Source organism: Podarcis vaucheri (assembly GCF_965113315.1).
Source record: "Podarcis vaucheri genome assembly, chromosome: 8".
Lineage (NCBI taxonomy): Eukaryota > Metazoa > Chordata > Lepidosauria > Squamata > Lacertidae > Podarcis > Podarcis vaucheri.
Genome location: NC_138766.1, coordinates 15551721 through 15570973, shown reverse-complemented (window position 1 = coordinate 15570973; position 19253 = coordinate 15551721). Strand labels below are relative to the sequence as shown.

Sequence of the window (19253 nt, the reverse complement as noted above, 5' to 3'; positions counted from 1 at the left end):
TTTTCTTCTCTGCCTCAGGCAGCAAAATAACCATGGGGAGCATGGAGGATAAATTGTGAGCAAGCAAACTTTGTAACATCATGCAACATCATTACTGACTCCATTGAGGCATCTACCATAGCTTACATCCCAGCATTGTGGAGTTTGAGCCAGCATGAGATAACCTTAACTCTCACCTTACACTGGCAAGGTTTCTTTGATCATTGAATTGTACTTGGGTATTGCATGGTTTGCTGAACCCGTGCATGCAAATTAACTCTTGATAAAGATTTTCTGAACTGGATTAAGGGACCACCAATCTGCAATGTCCCTGTGATTTTTTTCTGTTATACATTGGATTCCTCTGGTCTTTCATCCATCAATCTACAGAATCGGAGCCTTCATCTACAGATTTGGAATTGATTGCTGTGTTTTTGGGAATTTGGACAGTCCTCTTCTGGGCTGGCAACAGAGCCCAAAGGAAAGTGGGGCATGGTGGGCAGGGCAAATGTTGTTGCCCCAGCATGTAGTGAGAACTTGCTCTAGCAATGTACAGTGGTGCCCCGCAAGACGAATGCCTCGCAAGACAAAAAATTCACTAGACGAAAGGGTTTTTTGGTTTTGCGTTGCTTCGCTAGACAAATTTCCCTATGGGCTTGCTTCGCAAGACGAAAACGTCTTGCACTTTTTTCTTAAAGCCGCTTGAAGAGGCGCAGTTGCGACGGACCGTGCTTCGCAAGCCGAAAAACACCGCAAGACGAAAAGACTCACGGAACGAATTATTTTCGTCTTGTGAGGCACCACTGTATTTAGAGCCTATGCTTCCAGCCTATGGATCATAGGCTCCATCCACTTTTTAACAACCTCAGTCCTTAAAGGGGAAACACTTGGGACTACAGGCCATTAGGCAAACTTGTCAAGGATTTCCAATACATTCACCAGGAATATACATACACATTTTGCATGCATCTTTTATGTAAAATATGTGTTTTGGTGTGCATTTTTGTGCACTAAAATGCATTGCATCCATCCAAAGAAGTACCGGATTTTTTCGCTTCATAAGACGCACCTAGTTTTTAGAGGGGGAAAGCAAGAAAAAAAATATTCTGCACAGATCATGTAAGCGGGTCTCGCTTTTCTTGCTTTAAACCCTTCCGTTCCTCCTCCCGCTTTGCTGAGAAGCCAGCAGAGCAAGAGCGATAGCTGCGCAGCCACTCTTGTTCTGCTGGCTTCCCAGCAAAGCGGGATGAGGAACGAAAGGGAGCCCTTACAAGGGAGTGCTGAGCAGAGTCTGGCACTGGCTCTTGCTGGCTTTTCTGGGAGGTGTGGGAAGGGACAGAGAGCAGCCCATCAGTCCCTTCTCCCTCCTCGGAGAAAAGCCCCCAAGAGCCCCGCTCCCTTTAAAGAGCCTCACGGAGCATGTGTGTGGCTCTTGGGGGCTTTTCCGCGAGGTGGGAGAAGGGACTGATGGGCTGCCCTTCTCCCTCCTCAGGGTAAAGCCCCCAAGAGCCTCCATGCCACACACACTCCATGCGGCTCTTTAAAGGGAGCAGAGCCTCCCGCCTGCATTCGCTCCATAAGACGCACAGACATTTCCCCTTACTTTTTAGGAGGGAAAAGGTGCGCCTTATGGAGCAAAAAATACAGTACATTATCAAAATGAGAACTGCATTCCAATCTGTAAGCAACTTCAGAAGCAAGATCGGGTTGGTCCATGGCAAAAAGTGGTCCATGGCAAACAAATTCCTTCCTCGCCTTCCCCTGGCACCCTGAGCACCATGATGACAGTGTTACAGGCACCAGGGATCCTGGAAGAGATAATTTCCCCAGGACACATGTCATTACTATGGATTCCTGGCACCAGGGCAGCATTCATTCTACACACCGAGGGAGGGGAGAGTAAAAAGGGAAACAACTCATTTCCAACCCAACACTCAGAGAGTTTGGGTATCAAATTGCCTGTTACAAGCCAAACTAAGCCTACGGGAGCTCACCCATCACTAATCAAAACACAGGGTCCTTTTGAAAAATGATAATAAAACTGGAGAACAACAGATATTTAATAAGCTACAAAAGAAGCTCATGTGAATTCTACTGTGGCTCCAGGGTACGGCAATAGGGCAGTGCTTGATGAAAACAAAGAAAAGTCACTTCTGCTAGGGATTTTTCCACCTTCTTGCCTCCTGCTCGTAACAGGCTAGTCACAAGCGAGGTGGTGATAAGCAATGCTATTTCAACGGATCACCAGGATCCTAGTGGGCTCTTACAACTGCACCCAAAGACTTCTTCATAGCACTTTCTTTGTTTTTAGCTATGCATGTATAAGATATATTTTCATCCAGATCTGTATAATCTCTGTTTTGTTATTTCAACCATTGAATAAAGAAATTATTGATTTCCTACCGCCAAGGGCAGAGGATTTCATTACATGGCATCTTGAATGCAGCAATTGCTTCCAGCAGATATTCACTGGGTTGATTCTCAATGCTTTATACAAGGAAATGAAATGTCTTTTCAAAATGGCATTTTAGATGGATTGTCCAGTCCCACTGGCAGCTTTGCTATGTGATTGGCCTGCAGAGTTCTCTTGGAGACACTTAAAATGGCATTAACAGAATACAAAGCTTATTTACATAATAGTGACCATAAAGGTTACTTTTTTGAAACACTGCGCAACGTGCTTTTGTTCTGAAGGGTTCCTCAGCAAATTGCTATTAGTTTTCCTAACACTTTTCAAGAATAGTAATTTTAAATACAAACATCACTGTTCTATTCAAGATTTTCCCATTTATAAAAAATATATTCACAAAGTGATCACGAGGAGAGACTTTTCTGTTTAAGGACTTCGGATTACAAATAGCAAACAGACTCATCTGGTATACAAATTTGTGTTAAGCATGACAAAAGTTCCATCCCTACCAATATTCCTCCATCTCACTCTTACGCTTCTGTGTAGAGTGTGACTCATCTAGCAATATCTTTGGCAGGGATGGGGAACCAATTCTCTCCAGATTTTGTTGGAATCTAACTGCCATCAGTGGAACGCGGGTGGCGCTGTGGGTAAAACCTCAGTGCCTAGGACTTGCCGATTGCATGGTCGGCGGTTCGAATCCCCGCGGCAGGGTGCGCTCCCGTTGCTCGGTCCCAGCGCCTGCCAACCTAGCAGTTCGAAAGCACCCCAGGGTGCAAGTAGATAAATAGGGACTGCTTTATAGTGGGAAGGTAAACGGCGTTCCGTGTGCTGCTCTGGTGCCGGTTCGCCGGAGCAGCTTCGTCACGCTGGCCACGTGACCCGGAAGTGTCTGCGGACAGCGCTGGCTCCCGGCCTCTAGAGTGAGATGAGTGCACAACCCTAGAGTCTGTCAAGACTGGCCCGTACGGGCAGGGGTACCTTTACCTTTACCTTTAACTGCCATCAACCAAAGCTAGCATGATGATGGGATAATGGGAGCTGTAGGGATGCGGGTGGCACTGTGTGTTAAACTACAGAGCCTAGGACTTGCCGATCAGAAGGTCGGTGGTTCGAATCCCCGCGATGGGGTGAGCTCCCGTTGCTGGGTCCTTGAAGAAGAAGAAGAGTTTGGATTTGATATCCTGCCTTTCACTCCCTTTAAGGAGTCTCAAAGCGGCTAACATTCTCCTTTCCTTTCCTTTCCTCCCCCACAACAAACACTCTGTGAGGTGAGTGGGGCTGAAAGACTTCAAAGAAGTGTGACTGGCCCAAGGTCACCCAGCAGCTGCATGTGGAGGAGCAGGGAAGCGAACCCGGTTCCCCAGATTATGAGACTACCGCTCTTAAGCACTACACCACACTTGCTCTCCCTGCTCCCGCCAACCTAGCAGTTCGACGGCACGTCAAAGTGCAAGTAGATAAATAGGTACCACTCTGGCAGGTAGGTAAACGGCCCATAAGTTTAATTAAAGCTTTAATTTCTCCAAAACAGAACTGAAAACAGTAAATACAAAATATCCAGAAGATCATGTGCAAGTCCAGTAATGACTCAGCTGAATATGAAATATGAAATGCTCCAAATAGATCTAAAATCAAAGGTCTGTCTCTCCTTACTGTATCCATTTTGCCTGTATTGCCTTACTGGAGATGGTCATTTACACGTCTTTACTTCCACAGAGCCTGGGAACAAAGAATAAAGGCAACTCTCTTTCAACATGGAGATTTGCAACCTTTGTTACCTGATTTAGGGTTAAACACTCACGTTAGCTAGTAGAAAAAACCATTAGTTAATAATCAACCCATCAAGGAGTTCAGAGACCACTTAGTATACTCCAGTGGCATTTTCTGATGTTAAACTTTCCCAGCAATATACACAGCCATTCACTATTTCAGTGTCAATTAAGCAATGATACTAAACACTTTCATGGTCTTAATTCAATACTTGCCACAGAATAACCCTAATACACTACCCATGCTAATCTACTCCAAATGAGGAATCGTGCACAGACCAACCAACCCACAGTCCCAACAATTCACTAGGTTTTAAATGTACAAAATAGCCAGCCTTGCTTTAACATTTATTATATTCTGGTTGCACCTATAAATAATTCCAGCACTTTTTTGTCTGGTGATAAAAACTATCTCAAAATACTTCTTGTAGTTGACAGGCATGTACAATAATTACTGTTCAGCAAGACCTCTATTAGAGTACTGGGAGCTACAGCCCGAGACAGTAATCCTGACTAAATTAGCTGTAGCTGCAGCTCTTGCAGTCAATTATTTCAGCTAATAACAATGCACAGTCTGTTCTACTGGATATATGCTGGTGAATACAGCCAGGAGTGTGTCTCTGGTATCAGAAAGCGTTAAGTAAACTTCAGCCAGCCTCCCCTCCAACTTCTCCTGCACTCGTGTTCCAATAAGACCACCAAGGCCTAACAATACTGACTCTTGGGTGTGATTGTTCAGCTTAGCGGTTTATCCATCACCTGTCCATCTGCTGACCTTTAAGGCAGCCAACTCCTGTTCAGAAGGAAGTGTGCATCTGGTGGGGCAAGTTTTACAGCAATACTTTTTGTTCTGCACAAGCAAAACACAGAGACAGAAGCATATGGTATTGAAACCTTGGCCAGGAGTGGCAATCCCCTATTTTATGCTTTTCCTCCTTGCTTCCTTTTTTTTCGTGCTGTGCCGTCTCCTGCTAAGGGTGTTTCTTGAGGTCATCCTTTGCCAGTTCATGCAGCATCTTTGGATAGCCTGTGAAATGGTGTGTCCTTATCCTTCCTGCCGCAACCCACCTTTTAAGATAACAGGGATGAGCCAAGCGCACAGCAATTATTGTTAACAGGGGCTGGAAATCTCTCAGACAATTGTGGCAAAGGCAGCCCTTGTGATCTTTTCACTCCGGTTTTCTCCTTTCTATATAAGCAGGAAAAAAATGACTCTACCAGGACTTTTGTCAGTCTTCCAGTGTTTTTTTCCCCCTTCCTCCTTACTCATCAAACCTCTTTATTCTTCGGTGCAGTGCTAATGCATTCCACTCGGTCATCAGAATCGCTATACTAAACTGTCCTCTGTCTTCAGTTTCCAGGTTGAGCTGCAGCTCTATTTAACACTCCATTTTGGATTGCTTTGCTGCTGAGTCAACATTTGAGCAGGGGTGGATTGGGTAATATGGTACCTTCAGCAAGGACAGCATTTGGCACCCCCACTAACTTTGATTAGGTACCCATATAAATATACCGTATTTTTCACTCTATAAGAAGCACCCTTTCTCTCCTAAAAAGTAAGGGGAAATGGGTGTGCGTCTTATGGAGTGAATGCAGGCTGCACGGCTATCCCAGAAGCCAGAACAGCAAGAGGGATCACTGTCCAGCGCTCACTCTTGCTGTTCTAGCTTCTGGCTTAGCCCCTCTGTCCCTTCCCCCACCTCCCAGAAAAGCCCGCAAGAGCTGTGTGAAGCATGGGGGGGGGGCTTTTACCCAAGGAAGAAGAAGGGCAACCCATCAGTGACGGGCTGCCCTTCTCCCTCCTCAGGGAAAAGCTTGCAAGTGCCACACACATGCTCCACGTGGCTCGTGAAAGGGAGCCCTGAGCAGAGCCTGGGATGCATACAGGCTCTGCTCAGCGCTCCCTTTAAAGAATATTTTTTTCCTTGCATTCCTCCTCTAAAAACTAGGTGCATCTTATGGTCAGGTGTGCCTTATGGAGCAAAAAATACGGTAGATGATGAAGATGCACCCCTTCAGCTTTGTGCTCTGTGCCCACACCATTCTAAATCTGAATCATTTGAGCTTTATTCCTATGAGCTTCCAGCTTTGGCTATCCAATGAATTCTATGCATTCTGAACTTCTTCCAAGCCATGCCATAACTCCCACTTTGCCTTACTTTGTCCTGCTTGGGTAACAAATACCAAAACTAGAGAGAGACCTGTTGGAATGTATAAGTGCTGTCTAAAGTGTATAAAATATTACTGGAATGGGAGACAAAGGATGCGCAAGTAAAATCCTCAATGATACACTGGGCAATAGATATTGGTCATAATAGAGATATGGAAGCATGGGAACAATTGTGGAACATTGATATAAAATTTACAGCATTTTATGGTCTAAGAGAAAATTATATGAAAATGATATATCGATGGTATCGAACACTGAGTAAATTGGCAAAAGTGTATAAATCTAAATCAAATAAGTGTTGGAAATGTCAAGAAAAAGAAGGTTCCTTTTATCATATGTGGTGGTCTTGTAGTAAGGTTAAAGCTTACTGGGAAATGATATATAATAAATTGAAAAAGATGTTTAAAGTAACGTTTGTAAAAAATACCCCAGAAACTTTCCTTTGGGGAATTATAGGGACAGAACTACCCAAATTGTACAGAAACTTCTTCATCTATGCTACGATAGTAACAAGAATGTTACTTGCCAAAAAATTGGAAGTCCCAGCAAAGGAAGAATGGATACAAAAACTTATGGAATATGCAGAAATGGAGAAACTTACCAGAAAAATAAGAAATCAAGATAAACTTTTTATAAAAGAATGGAAATAGGTTAATATTTACAGACAAATTGTAAACAGATAAGAACATTGGCAGGATTATTGTAATAACCTGCAGTTTCATAAGAGTATAGATTTAAAGTAGATGAATAAATGAACAAATTAAGTTAGTTTGGATATGCAGAAGGTATTAAAATTAAATTCAAAGAACTGCAGAAAGAGGGGGAAGGAAGTCAAGTTTTGAAATGTAAAATGACTGTAAAATTATTGAAATGTATAAACCGGAAAAAACATTTTTTTAAAAAAATTGCCCTGCTTTGCCTTGCTAAAACCTGGAATCTGCCCTACTTGGCCTCACTTGAATCTGCTTTGTTAGACCTCGAATGATTGCAGAGAACACTTGCTGGAATCTTCACACTGCTCGGGCCATTGCTTTCAACAGAAAAGAAAATAAGACAAGGGATGAAATTACACCTTCAAATATGAAGCTTTCACACCCTATCACTTTAATCGCATCCATTGTTATTTCACATTATTTAGTGGAAGGCTTTTTTCAGCTGGAACTCACTGGAACTCAGTTCCGGCACCACTCAGGTGGACGCCATTGCCCTTATAAGAGAACAAGGGAGGCATTCATGGTGAGTTCCGGCACATCTTTTTCTAGAAACATTTGTTGTTGTTTAGTCGTTTAGTCATGACCAGCTCTTCGTGACCCCATGGACCAGAGCACGCCAGGCACTCCTGTCTTCCACTGCCTCCCACAGTTTGGTCAAACTCATGCTGGTAGCTTCAAGAACACTATCCAACCATTTCGTCCTCTGTCATCCCCTTCTCCTTGTGCCCTCAGTCTTTCCCAACATCAGGGTCTTTTCCAGGAAGTCTTCTCTTCTCATGAGGTGGCCAAAGTATTGGAGTCTCAGCTTCAGGATCTGTCCTTCCAGTGAGCACTCAGAGCTGATTTCCTTCAGAATGGACAGGTTTGATCTTCTTGCAGTCCATGGGACTCTCAAGAGTCTCCTCCAGCACCATAATTCAAAAGCATCAATTCTTCGCTGATCAGCCTTCTTTATGGTCCAGCTCTCACTTCCATACATCACTACTGGGAAAACCATAGCTTTAACTATACGGACCTTTGTTGGCAAGGTGATGTCTCTGCTTTTTAAGATGTTGTCTATGTTTGTCATTGCTTTTCTCCCAAGAAGCAGGCGTCTTTTAATTTCGTGGCTGCTGTCACCATCTGCAGTGATCATGGAGCCCAAGAAAGTAAAATCTCTCACTCTCTCCATTTCTTCCCCTTCTATTTGCCAGGAGGTAATGGGACCAGTGGCCATGATCTTCGTTTTCAGACCATATTTTGCTCTCTCCTCTTTCACCTCTTTAATTCCTCCTCACTTTCTGCCATCAGTGTTGTGTCATCTGCATATCTGAGGTTGTTGATATTTCTTCCGGCAATCTTAATTCCGGGTTAATTCCCCCTTCATGGATCACTGCCTGGTCGTGGTGAAGTGGCTTGAATAACTCAGAGAAGCTATGAGCTATGCCATGCAAGGCCACCCAAGATGGACAGGTCATAGTGGAGAGTTTTGACCAAATGTGATCCACCTGGAGCAGGAACTGGCAAGCCACTCCACTATCCCTGCCAAGAAAACTCTAGAAACATAGCCCTGGGTAAATCTCACTAGTTTCAGCAACCTTGGAGGTCCATTCCCTACCATTAGCTTTCACCGCTCTGAAAAGCTCAGATTTTATAACCAGGTTATCATATAAGTCTTGTCTTGTTAAAAACTCTTCAGTGCAACTGATCTTAATCACTTAGAACTTAACCTTCATTTGGATGCTATAGAGCACTTAAACATTTAATTGAATAAGAAAATCAGGATTACAGTCTCCATTCAGACACATAAATCATCTTTTATAAAAGTCTGGGTGCATGGTTGTTCAATTGCCACTGACTTTAATTAGATCTGTGCCATTGTGAGGATAGTTGTACCGGGGGTTTGATGGGGAGGAAATCACAGTAGGAAGAATTCAAAGCAGTTGTATGACCTTGTGTAACCTTGGCTCTCTTGGCACCGCTACCATTTCCCTTTTGTGATATTTCAAAAATGACTACCACCAAAGGCTGAAAAACACATTTAGTTTGCCTGAATCCAGCTGAAGTCAATAGAAGTGGGCTGGTCCCGAGAGTTAACCATGCGGTGAGGTCTGAGTCCAGTCCGAGGTCGAGGGTGCAGTATGGAGGCTGTCCGTCAAGGCTGAAGCTGGGTCCAAGGCAGGGAGTCAGGTGAGGTCAGGAACTCTGGCAGAAGAACAGGACAGGGTGCAGGCAGGAACAGGCTACCAGCAATGTTGCTCCCGCAACCTGGGACTGGGGTTGGCCGGCTTTTATCTGCCCCGAGGCATAGGGCAGCCCCGGTCCACAGGTGACTCACCTCTCCTGGCCTGGAGGCAAGCACTCCTTCTGTGGGAACTTAGTTCCCTCCGCCTCTCTGCCCAGAGCCTCTGCAGCTCAGGAGAGGCTGGAGGGTTACCGGACCCAGAGACAACCTCAGCTTCCCCTGACGGGGCTGAGAGTGGAGCACCTGCAGGCAATGGGTCCTCCATCACCTCGGGAGCCAGAGCAGATTCAGCTGGTGCCTGCACCTGAGGATCCAGCACAGGTGAGGACCCTTCAGGCTCAAGCCCCTCCCCCAGCTCAGCTGGTTCTGGAGGCGGGGACTCCTGTGCAGGCTGGGATTCCTCAGGTTCAGCCTCCGAGTCCGAATCCCATGCCATCACATGAATTAGCTTACATGCAATTTTCCATACCCATTGCTAAAGGGGAATTAACATGTAGTTTAGCAAAACTGGCCGGCTCCAGTGAAACTAGGGTTCTGTATTTTTGAATGTTGCATTCAATATCAAAACAGTGAACAATTTTTAGGAAGCACTGAGGGTACCACGCTGCATTTAACTTTTTATAATGGTCTCCTTAGTTACCATTTTAATATGGCTACAGAGTAGGGAAAGAAATGGCACAATCCGGAGGGAGTAAGGTGATGAAGCTGTTGGGTTTCACTAAGGGCTCTCCTATCTTCCTCACAGCCCCCATCCCAATAATTCAAGCACTGGTCCAGACCTTTAGGACACTCACAGTTACTAAAAACAAAAAAATAAATTATGTGTCAGACATTGTTTCTTATACGTCTGTCTCATCTTTCCATAAAAGTGTTCAGGGCAACTTAGGAAATGTGGCAGATCTTCTTTTCCCTTTTGTAGTTGCCTGCAGATAGAAAGGGTTGGTTTGAATGTACACAACTGAGCTTGGGTGAATAAAGTAAAGACACTTGTACATTTCATTGCATCTCCTTTCAAAATGGCAGCATCATAGTAGGATCTAGGCAGATACAGTGGTACCTCGGGTTACATACACTTCAGGTTACAGACTCCGCTAACCAAGAAATAGTGCTTCAAGTTAAGAACGTTGCTTCAGGATAAGAACAGAAATCGTGCTCTGGCGGTACGACAGCAGCAGGAGGCCCCATTAGCTAAAGTGGTGCTTCAGGTTAAGAACAGTTTCAGGTTAAGAATGGCCCTCCGGAACGAATTAAGTACTTAACCCAAGGTATCTCTGTAGTGCAAAAAAGGGGTGTCAAAAGCAAGTTAGATGGTTCCTTGACTGGTATCTCACTTCCTTTTTGACAGCAACAGCTTCAGAACACCAGCTGTGGGAGATCTTCTCAGCTGGTGCTAGGTGCAATACTGAAAAATGAGTGCTAGGTTCAGCCCCTCCCATTTTTTTTACCATGAGAGCTTCAGGGTGGCAGCTACGTGCTCATAAAGTACAGGCCGACTACTTGGCTGGAGTTCTGTCCAGCAAACAAATAAGAATGAATACTGAATAAATAGCTGACATCATTTAACCTCCCAAACTTTGTGCAAACAAACCAGGATGAATGCTCAATAAACAGGTCATCTGGAAATGGCCATGGGGGTCTCACATTCTTGGAATGGTTTCACTACAATGGAAGGATTGGTTACATGTGTACAAAGGGATGCTTGGGTGGAGTTGCTCCTCCAATCTTCGATTTTGATTCAGGGATGTGTACAAGACACATTTAACACAGGCATTGCAACTTGCCAGTACAGCTTATATAAACATTAAAAAGGTAAAGGACCCCTGACAATTAAGTCCAGTTGCGAACGACTCCGAGGTTGTGGTGTTCATCTTGTTTTACTGGCCGAGGGAGCCGATGTTTGTCCACAGACAGTTTTTCCGGGTCGTGTGTCCAGCATGACTAAGCCACTTCTGGCGAAACCAGAGCAGTGCATGGAAATGCCGTTTGCCTTCCCACCGGAGCGGTACCTATTTATCTACTTGCACTGGCATGCTTTCGAACTGCTAGGTTGGCAGGAGCTGGGACAGAGCAATGGGAGCTCACCCTGTTGCGGGGATTCGAACCGCTGACCTTCCGACCAGCAAGCCTTAGGCTCAGTGGTTTAGACCACAGTGCCACATAAACATTATCCAGCTCCTAACAGTTTTTACTGAAGGCTTTGGAGTTGTAATGAAACCTTTGGAGTTACATGATCAATTTTGTTAAGTTGTTTATTATAGTAAGCAATTAAAAAAAATAATATGAAAGATTGTCACGTTATACAGTAGTTGGCATTTACAGCCACAGACCTATAATTACTATTTTGGAAACTTCATTATAATATATATTATAGTTGCATCATCTCATTCATAAGAGAAGTCTTGCTATAATGCTCCTCTTTGCTCAAAGACTCTTGCTCAGCTAAGTAGATCACATTTGCTTCATTTATTCCCGTACTCATCTCTAAATGCCTTCTCTTGGGGCCTTTGTTGTTTATCAAATGATCTTCTGTAATCCCAATTTATGCTTTTTATTTTGTGCATTTGTTCATAGGTGGATGCACTTGAGTTCCAGGACAACTAAATCTCCCATGCAGGCACACACATACTTCCTTTCCTTTGCAGAATATTACCATGCAATTGACAGTCAAGAAGGCTATCAGTCAAGAAAGGTGGGAAAACATAAATGATGCATGACACCACTTTGCAAACTTATGCGCAAAGTCAGACAGGGCGTTGGAAAATGAAAGCATCACTGAATGAATAACAGGTTGCAGCGCAAGATGCAGAGTGATTCAGCCTCATGAATTCATAAGAGAGGGAAATAGTTCTCTAAACAAAACAAAAATAGGAAGGCAAACTTACAGTTCTGTAATTAGCACTCTGTGTAATGAACAGCCCCCTTCATTTAGGCAATGCTCTCCTCATCAAGTGCATTCCAAAATTGTGTGAGATGGTTGCGACCATTTTGGCCACTGCCCTCTCACAAGAAAACACAGGGTGTCCCATTTTTCCCAGGGCAGTTGACAGATTATTTGTCCTGATTTTAAGATAGTTTACATAAAGCTTGTATTTGAAACTCTTCACTTGACTTAAAGTGGTCTCAGCTATTGTCAGCCCCAGTCTCTGTCCACAATGAGCCCTAGGCAGAAAGACTTTAAAATAAAAAAGTGGCAAATAATTTTCTTGTTTGTTTGTTTGTTTGTTTATAACGACCATTTTGCTTGCTACAGGAGTTCTGTTTACAAGTCATGACCATAACTGCATCTTTGAAGTCGCTCTCATAAATGGAAGTGTCACTGTTTTCGAGTTTGATCTACACCCAGGAGAACAGGAGTCTGTTTGCAATGTGTTCTTATTCACTAGATTGCATCTCTTCAGAGGTTACAGAAGGACTGCCTGTTCAAAGGCCTGTTAGCTCCAATAAAGTGTGGGGTTTGTGGGACTGGTTTAAAAATTTGATTTCACCCAAACTTCATTCCTTAAAAAAAGAAGAAGAGAGCTATTGTGGCAGTTTAGAGACTTAATAGATTTACTGTAGAACTCAGCTCCAACAAAGTTTATGCTATAATAAATCTATTTGTCTTCTGGGCATCACAAGGCACTGCTATTTTTGTTGCAGCAGATTGGTGTACCTACTAACTCTTTGCAAAGCTCGGCCATTGTTACATTTAAAGTTTAAGCTGCATTTTAATATATTTAAAATTACCATCCTCCTGTTATTGACAAAGCTGGTTTTCAAATTGAATTCTTTTTTTATATTGAGTACAAATATCAAACATATATAGTGTGCAAAGGCAGTCCCGTGTAGGAAACCTAGGCTGTTTCTTGGCAGAAGGTTGGAAGAGCAGAACAGAATATAGGGAGTTGTTTTCTACCTAATCTACACATTTTGCTGCTGTTTTATTCTGTGAATAATACATGCACGCCAAAGGATCTTTTAATCTGACAATCCAATTGGAGAAAATCCGTAGTATTGTTACTAACCATTGCTAGTATTCTGGCTACCTTGTTTATTCAAAAACATCACTACCTTTTCCCATGTTCTATTTATTAGTGCTTAATGAATAAGCAAGGCAGCATAACAATGCTTTATATTCATACAAGATGGGCTTATGGGGGGGGAGAGGCATGCCTTGCACAACGCAATGACCACCAGTATAAAATCTGTTGGCTCTTCACGGTATCCATAAAGAGGGTATTGAAAAAACTTAAGATAATTAAGGCCATTCAGATCAAAATCCCAAAAGATACATTTTTAATGACCAGCTTGGATTGTCCAGAATGCTATTTGCCATGTAGCACATAGGAGAGCAGCTTGTTGCTGATTATGGTGACAAAGTAATGCACAACCTTACATTAGGCATGCAAAGACCAATTCATGCATTTTTTAAAAAGCAATGCTAGCAACTGTATACTGTCTAAGGCGATATTTCCGATGGATCATTTAAAGCAGGACTCATATGCCTTTTAATAGTGAAATGTATACATTTTCCTGGCCATTCTGACTGAAGCTAGGTGTTTGGTGGCAAACATGGGTCTAGAGATTCAGGCTGTTATTGCTTAAGTGCCAACTCTTGGGGTTTATTTTCTCTGTCTCAGCAGAGTTAAGCAGAAACTCTTTCTGTATCTTCACAGCCATGGCAGTCCAGCCTTCTCTTGGCAAATTACCAAGGAATAACCACCTCACCAATCCAGTTCTTCTCTAAAGTCTCTATTATTTACATTACAAGTTGCATAGCACTACTGGTCTACATATAAAACTAGAAACAAAACTATTTACAGATCTCTGCTTCATCCAGACTTCCACATATTCTGGCAGCCACACGGACCAACACTGAGTGCCTCAAATTCAGCTCCATCTCTCCAGACATGCCTTGATGAAGACACCTGTCGCTCAGGAGAATCCTTGTTGTTGCTAAGCAGATGTTTCAGGCGAGCACTTCAAGCCGGTGCTTCCAGGCTCGTTTCAAGTTGACTTTGGCAACACACCAACGCAGGTTGATAGACCTAACTGCAAAGCTGTGTGGCTCTTCCATTTGCACCCGAGAATTGGAGAGAGAAAATGTTGGAATGGCCTCTTCTTAGGCACAAGTCGCCACCCCCTCCCCCAGGATGCTTCTCCCCTGCAGATCACATTGCTCTTTGCAGCACAAAAGAATCAGTCCAAGTTCCTAGCTTCATGGAGGCTGCCAAGCTCTTAGTTTTACATTTAAGAGTGTTCTCCTTCATGGAGAGCATGTGTTGCGGTGGGGGCCGACAGGACACTCCAAAGTTGTGGGGCGGGCTAATTGATCGTTGGCCACTGATGTGATTGGGCTTCCCTTGTTGCTGGGATGAAGTTAATGTTGCCTTTTGTTGATTAACAGCCAGAAACTCCCTGCACGAGGCGTAGAGCTTCCTCTTTTCGCCCCGTGCATCAGATTGCTCATCCCCCCCCCCCTATATTTAGGGTTGTTCGCTTTGACCTTGCTATGCCTGTCATGGGGTCGTCTGCTCTTGGGGCAGCGGCCCGGTAGGAATTTTGTCCATCTGGCTGATTGGCTGGGGCCATTTGGTTTTTGCCTACTGTGTAGCAAATCGTCACAACTTGTAAGGTTGCGGTTAGGCATTGGTTTATGGTTTGGTTGGTTGAGGGTCATGGATTGGCTGTGCCTGCCCCTCTAATGCTGTTGCTGCAAGGGATTCCATTAAAGGAATACAGGGGCTCACTATTGCTTTTGTCCACCCTGTCAAGGTGCTCGGGCCACTGCAAGAGCTCCTGGTTGCATTTGGGGAGGGCTGAGGGCAGGTTCCCTGCTCCGTCGCTACCCCCAAGTGTATTCCCCTTTTCTGACTTTCGCAGGCATGCGGAATGTCAGTCGCAACCAATGCCTAAGCAACCACTCACATTTTTGTGTTTTAATAAAGTTATGGCCAAAATTATGCCAAAAACCTTAAACAAAAATTTCTGTGTGATGTGTGAGTTATTGGGGTGGCCCTGGGGACCTTGACACACAACTGCTTTGGGTGCTTCAGATATGAGGCTAAGATCAGTTTTGTTTGGGACTGGTTCCTAGTGCAAAAGCAAAGCCTATATCCTAGCATACATACTATCCTAGCATACATTCAGTTTCCCTTCTGAAAGCATTTTTCGGGGATCTGAAGTGCCATTCTCTTTTATCATGACTTCTTTAATAATGTGCGGCATCTTTCTCCACACTAAGACTGTGGCATTATTACTCCTAAGATTATTTTTGGGGAAAAACCATAAACATTATTGTCCCTAAGATGGAAGAAGGGCATTTCAAAGTGGTCTACAGCAAAAGACCAGAGAACAGTACTGTTTTGTTTAGTCGTTTAGTCGTGTCCGACTCTTCGTGACCCCATGGACCAGAGCACGCCAGGCACTTCTGTCCTCCACTGCCTCCCGCAGTTTGATCAAACTCATGCTAGTAGCTTCAAGAACACCATCCAACCATCTCATTCTCTGTCGTCCCCTTCTCCTTGTGCCCTCCATCTTTCCCAACATCAGGGTCTTTTCCAGGGAGTCCTCTCTTCTCATGAGGTGGCCAAAGTATTGGAGCCTCAGCTTCACGATCTGTCCTTCCAGTGAGCACTCAGGGCTGATTTCCTTCAGAATGGAGAGGTTTGATCTTCTTGCAGTCCATGGGACTCTCAAGAGTCTCCTCCAGCACCATAATTCAAAAGCATCAATTCTTCGGCGATCAGCCTTCTTTATGGTCCAGCTCTCACTTCCATACATCACTACTGGGAAAACCATGGCTTTTACTATACGGACCTTTGTTGGCAAGGTGATGTCTCTGCTTTTTAAGATGTTGTCTAGGTTTGCCATCGCCTTTCTCCCAAGGAGCAGGCGTCTTTTAATTTCGTGACTGCTGTCACCATCTGCACTGATCATGGAGCCCAAGAAAGTAAAATCTCTCACTGCCTCCATTTCTTCCCCATCTATTTGCCAGGAGGTGATGGGCCCAGTGGCCATGATCTTCGTTTTTTTGATGTTGAGCTTCAGACCATATTTTGCGCTCTCCTCTTTCACCCTCATTAAAAGGTTCTTTAATTCCTCTTCACTTTCTGCCATCAAGGTTGTGTCATCTGCATATCTGAGGTTGTTGATATTTCTTCCGGCAATCTTAATTCCGGCTTGGGATTCATCCAGCCCAGCCTTTCGCTGGATGAATCCCAAGCCGGAATTAAGATTGAACAGTACGTTTTATGTCAATTGCTGTGGCAGGTTTAATTAATTAAATAAATTCCTTTCTACAGACTGAAGGCATTTTCTTTTCCTGGATTCCCGATTTTTTGGAGACAATTTACAAATGTAGATTTGTTCCGTTACCTGCAAGCACAGCGTATCAGCCACATTTTGTTGTTGTTTTTAAATAACCCATGCATTTTTCATGCCTCTAATGATCCAGCTGTCAAGCTGGCTTACCAAATCATTTTTAAAATAAAATAAAATAAAAACACACCCAGGCATTTCATCTCAATTGTTGGGGGGGGGAATAGTTCTTCATAGCATGATCTCGGTGGTAGCAGTCAGCCCATCACCAGGTACTGAGTCAGGTACTAATGATGAAAAATAAAAGGAAGGAGAGCTACATGCAGCAAATCAATGCCCTACTGCGCAACACACAATGACCCTCAACATTAAAAATCATGGCTGGGGAGAAGATGAATTAGACAGCCTTGCTTTGGCTCTCTGCCTAACTAAGGAAGAAAGAAAAAGTGTCCATGAGGGTGGAGGAATAGAACCCCTTTCTGTCCACATTATGAAAGAGAGAAGGAGCGTGTGTTTAATGCATTTAGGGAGAATGAAAAAAATTGCATGCTCAATCCAGGAAAAGCAGAGTTTTCAGTAAAAAAAAAAAAAAGTATATGAAACAACAACAAAAAGCCAAGTTTTTGAGGCTGCTTTAACTGGAAGAGCTGTGTAGCCCCTGGGAGGAAGAAATCTAATTTGGTTTGCAAGTAAAGGAGAACCTACCTAGATGTCAGGGACGCGGGTGGCACTGTGGGTTAAACCACAGAGCCTAGGACTTGTCGATCAGAAGGTCGGTGGTTCGAATCCCCACAATGGGGTGAGCTCCCATCACTCCATCCCAACTCCTGCCAACCTAGCATTTTGAAAGCACACCAGTGCAAGTAGATAAATAGATACCGCTGCTGCAGGAAGGTAAACAGCGTTTCCATGCACTCTGGTTTCTGCCACAGTGTTCCAGTGCACCAAAAGTGGTTTAGTCATGCTGGCCACATGACCCAGAAAGCTGTCTGTGGACAAACACCAGCTCCATCGGCCTGAAAGCAAGATGAGCACCACAACCTCATAGTTGCCTTTGACTGCACTTAACCATCTGGGGTTCTTTATCTTTACCTTTTTTTAAATAATCATAATCATAATAGTAAAATATTTTGGAAACAAATAAAATACTGTTTATTTATAAAACACCTTATTTAGAAAGACACGGTACAACATGATATCACCGAGCTCTCATCTGTTCCATTATCTTACCCTGATGTATTTTTTCCATTTTTGGTGGTGCTTGTTACTCAATTGCTCTGTCTCCCACCAGTGAGAATCTTGTGCTCCACTTCACATTCTATCTGGTCTTGCATCTCTGCACCTTTCCAGGTCTGATCTCCCACAGTAACTTCACCTCCGGCTCCCCGCATTCCGGCTGCCACACTCCACTGCTTGGCAAAGAACAACTAACAAGAAAGGTGACTCGAAGTGACAGGTTTGTAATAAGTACAGCACCTGATCATGGCTGCTCTCCTCATTTTAACCCTGTTCTCAGCTTTCTCTGCGCTCGCTTCTGTGCCTCCTGATCCTATAACTAAACGCTCATGAGTCACAACAACAGTGGAAATAAAATGATTTATAATGATAAGCGTTGGCTTAGCTGACCTGTAATACTGGAGGAATGCAAGTAATCACAGATGCTCTTGTTTTTCAGCGTTTTGTCTTTAGAGATGATAGAGGTCTGCTGAAGTGGAGCCTTTCAAAACTGCCAGAGCATCACACTATATAATACAGATGAAAATGCCAACTTACTCTGACCCGGCCTTCGTATCCATTAATACAGATAAGCCCTCAGTTGTGATACAAGAGTGAGTCATACAAATCCCCCATTCCAAATATACCTGCCGAGTGGCACTGTCACAGCCATCTAATGGTCCACCACCAAGGTGGCATTTTAAGCTTCTGCTCCTTCTGACATTGTCCCTCAAATGAACAACCAACAATCTCTAATATGACAGAAGGAGACCGGATGCCACTCATTGTTCTTGACAGAGCCGTGGACTGCAGGCATGCTGGTTTTGATATCTCAACCAAGGGATGGGTCTTTTATAACGTTTAAACAGAACAGAGCTGATCAAGCGATGATATGTAGTCCAGGTCAAAAAAGTTGGCCTCTCAGCTTTTGCCAGTGTTGCCAGGGAAGATTAAAGGAGGGATAGAATCCAGCTTCACACTATAGCAGATTGGTGTATTATTTTGACTGTGCACCTAGCAGCTAGTTTACGGAAGCAACCAGCGAGGAACTCAGAGGTGGAAAGCTTACATCTGCCTACAAATGGCCATTAGCTGAGTGTTTAAAGATTCTGTAATTGCATATAAGTCTGTTCTATCAAAATCAGCGAGGACTAACTAAAGCAGTTGAATCTGCATTGGTCTGCCACTTTTCTCGGAGACGTTTCCCTTTTAAAACAGTGATTTCTGTGCCCCTTGGGCAGCCCGCTGACTTGGCCACAGCTGAGTCAGGTAAAATATCACAGGTGAAGCTTTCCTGTCAGTTTGGGAAATAATGTATAGCAATACTGACCCACCTTTGAAAGCTCAGAGAAAAGTGTTGATACAAGTGCCAAATGGCATCAACGTCGCTGCATGTTGTTAAAAACTGTAGCTGTTGATTTTCCTTCTCTCTGCTAGGAAATCATGAACAGCATCATAATAAGTAACCCAG

The 19253-nt window shown here is 43.8% G+C and overlaps 1 long non-coding RNA gene across 3 annotated transcripts; it reads right to left on the bottom strand.

Annotated features, from left to right (window-relative positions):
• Positions 1-3968: 3968 nt before the first annotated feature.
• On the bottom strand, positions 3969-19211 carry LOC309538857. 3 transcript variants are annotated; one of them, XR_014222402.1, is made up of 4 exons: positions 19117-19211; positions 17798-18309; positions 15379-15509; positions 12283-12758 (listed from the first exon to the last, which is right to left on the bottom strand). It is a non-coding gene; the product is annotated as an uncharacterized lncRNA (long non-coding RNA). The 3 variants fall into 3 exon arrangements; XR_014222403.1 differs by having other exon boundaries at positions 15379-15479; positions 17770-18309; positions 19117-19210; XR_014222404.1 differs by lacking the exons at positions 12283-12758; positions 15379-15509 and adding an exon at positions 3969-4111 and having other exon boundaries at positions 19117-19208.
• Positions 19212-19253: the final 42 nt, after the last annotated feature.